Source organism: Epinephelus moara, chromosome 16 (assembly GCF_006386435.1).
Source record: "Epinephelus moara isolate mb chromosome 16, YSFRI_EMoa_1.0, whole genome shotgun sequence".
Classification (NCBI taxonomy): domain Eukaryota; kingdom Metazoa; phylum Chordata; class Actinopteri; order Perciformes; family Serranidae; genus Epinephelus; species Epinephelus moara.
This window is the reverse complement of record NC_065521.1, coordinates 3290554-3293929: the sequence shown is the minus strand read 5'-3', so window position 1 is coordinate 3293929 and position 3376 is coordinate 3290554. Positions and strand designations below refer to the sequence as shown.

General features: G+C 37.7%; 1 long non-coding RNA gene across 1 annotated transcript in view; it reads left to right on the top strand.

Annotated features, from left to right (window-relative positions):
* The first annotated feature begins 3216 nt into the window (after window positions 1-3216).
* Window positions 3217-3376, top strand: part of LOC126402627 (uncharacterized) — a 12935-nt gene continuing 12775 nt past the window's right edge. Inside the window, exon 1 of the long non-coding RNA XR_007571250.1 lies at window positions 3217-3371. This is a non-coding gene — a long non-coding RNA (uncharacterized LOC126402627). The remainder of the gene's footprint in view (window positions 3372-3376) is intronic.

Sequence of the window (3376 nt, the reverse complement as noted above, 5' to 3'; positions counted from 1 at the left end):
AATGTGCATCGAATGAGTTTACACTAGAGTCACTTACACTTTGCAATGACTGTAGGAAGCAGTTTGTGTTTTCTGTGTCTGTTCTTAGGGCCCAAGCAAGTGCATAGGCCCAACAGTCTATTACACTGAAAGTGCCAGGAAACTATTTCATGTTTGGTTTTTTTTCATTATCAGATTTAATCCCCAAGTATGTGCACAGGGTTGAATTAGACTCCAGTTTGTTATGCCAATGATAGCTGTGGCCAGTGTTTGTTTTCGGGTTGTCTGTCCGTCTGTCCGTCTGTCCGTATGTACATCTGTACGTATGTCTGTACATCCATCTGTACATCTGTCCGCCCCATGTTTGTAAACGCCTTAAGGGAATATCTTCAAATTTGGCATAAATGTCCACTTGGACTCAACAATGTCTGGATTAGATTTTGGTGGTCATAGGTCAAAGGTCAAGGTCACTGTGATCTTGTTTGTCTCTTTCTTGAGAATGCAATATGTCAAGAATGCGTTGAGGGAATTTCTTCAAATTCAGCACAAACGTTCACTTGGACTCAATGAAATGATTAGATTCTGGTTTTCAAAGGTCAAGGACACTGTGACATGTCTATCTAATTCTTGTCAATTAAAATTTGAAACAAACGTTCACTTGGACTGAAAAATAAATTGATAAGAATTTTTTGGTCAAAGGTCAACAAAATATATTTTTGGCCATAACTCAAGAAGTCTTCTGCTAATTATGACAAAACCTCACACAAATGTCTAATAGGGTAAAATATTGATCTTCAAAAGGTCAAAGGTACACTGTACTGTAACATCATAATGTTTTGCAAAAACACTTTTCTGGCCATTATTTAACGTCATATCTCAGGAACAGAAGGGGAGCGATTTGATAAGGTATTGAATTGGAGACACTCATGCTGAAACTGTGCTGATTGTATAAATCTTCTGTGCCGCAGGGGGGAAGATGTATCTGAAGCATCCATGTTTTTATAGACATGGATGTAATTGTAAGAGAAAACTGACTGGTGCACAGAGGCATATAACCGCAGGGTGGTAATTCTAGTTTTTATTTGCTCTCAACATACATACACAAAATAAACATATAGCTAAAACCAAGGACAGCAAAGCTGGCCAAGGTAAACATTAACATATGACTACTTGAAACATTTAACTACTACGTACATACATATTTGGGAAACACTGATTTATAAGCCAGGAATCAGCATTTGCCAATATTTGCCTTGTTGACAGCCAGCGGCCTAGCAGCAAATAAGACAACATTCACAGATGGCTGATATTTTTTTGTTATGTCATATCAATTTTGCTCAGGCATAAAAGCAGGGCACGAGACCAAGAGTATTCCACTGTCCCAAAAGAGACAATACCAAACTTGTTTTAGGGAAAGTGTGGCTTTAGACAGTAAAATCACACTTGTGAAATTATTTCAGCATACTTTTGTAAGTATGTTATTGGATAACATTAAATATTTCATTAAACAACAATGAATGATCATAAGTGTTTTGTACATACAGTCAGTTTTAATGACATTTCACCACCTTTACTATGAAAGGACAAATGAAGTGTTTGGTGGAGCATGTTTTTTTTTTTCTCTAGGAGGCCAACTGCAAAGACATACTATTTAAGGACCCAGCAATATCTTTTGGATTTTCTTTTGCATACAGTTGAAGTCACAGTAATGTAACAAAGAACAGTTTAGTACCTTGACATGTATTAGTACATTATCACGCCACCTCAGGTAATAATAATGATATTAAATATTAATAATAATAATAAAACACAGTAGAAGTTACTCCAAAAATGTAATGTATTACACATTACTAGTTGCCTTCATTTGAAAGTAATACGTTTCTTTAAAATATAACTCTCTGTTTAGAGTAATAAGTAACTTATTACACTACTTTTATGTTACTTTGACCAAAATGAGCTCAGAAGAATTAATGTTAATTTTAAACGGATGAGGGTCACAGAAGCTCAAGTTTATTACAGTTCATTTCAAATCCAGTACTGCAGGTTTGACCCATTCATGCATTCACAAACAGTGGTTACCACAAAATGGAAAAGATGATAAAGAATGACAAAAAAAAAAAAAAAAAAGGCCTCGGCTTTTTAAAGATTATTTTTCTGGGCTTTTTGCCTTTACTTGACAGGACACTGTGTGAAATGGGGAGACAGAGAGAGAATGGGGACTGACATGCAGCAAAGGGTCGCAGGCCAGACTCGAACCTGCGACCGCTGCAGCGAGGCAATGCCTCTGTACATGGGGCGCTGGTACTATCCACTACGCTACCGATGCCCCGCCGAGGCCTTTTCTTTAAAAAAAAAAAAAAAAGGAAATAGCCTTGGACACAGGGATGGTCAGGCAGAGGATCAAAGTCTGATAATAATGAGATATGGGTAAATATTTGTGGGCCTATGATATGAAACACAGTAAACAAATATTGAGATTAGCACAACAAACAGAATGGCGTACGAGAGAGAGACCAGAGGCCTGTACAACAAAGCCAGTTCAACTTACCCAGGATTCTTCTCGTTAACTGGTTTGACTAACCCTAACACTGGCCGTCTGGATAACCGGTACTACGAAGCTGGTTATCAACCAGTTCAGCTAACTCTGGGTTTTCCTACCCAGCCACGTACATTCATGTGAAAGGGGGCGGGGTTGTTAATTGTGAGCGTCATCATCAGAACCATGGATGAAGTAGGCTACATCATATGATATGTGATGACATGGTAGCGAAAGTGTTTCGTCGACAAGACAGTAACCTGTCAGTGGCGTGAAATGTTAATGATAAACTGTGATGTGAAAATCTAGAAACATTGAAAACACTATCCAAATATTCACTGTCATCTGAGACTTGAATTATGTGCAGGTATTGCTGAGCTATGGGCCTATGTAGTTGGGATAAAAATGTGTTGATTCAATCAAATCTACTTCAAATCTGGATACAATCCTTGGCAATGCTAACATGCAAAGCTTTTGAGATTCTGTAGTATGGCATTTTTATCGCAGCCAGTCAGGAAATGGTATGTAACTCAACTGTATTGATCTTAGTGCGGCGTTTGACACAATTGACCATCAAATTCTACTGCAGAGACTGGATCACTTAATNTCGAGAGTTACACATTATGACAATCTTAGTAAAACCGAAGTCCCTCACACAATAACTGACGTTTGCATAGCATAACAAAACTAGCTCTAAAAGGTTCTGCACTGAGCTGGTTTAAATCTTATTTATCTGATCGTTTTCAGTTTGTTGATGTTCATAATGAATCATCCTTACGTACCAAAGTTTGTTATGGAGTTTCGCAAGGTTCTGTGCTCGGACCAATCCTATTTACTCTATATATGCTTCCTTTAGGTAAC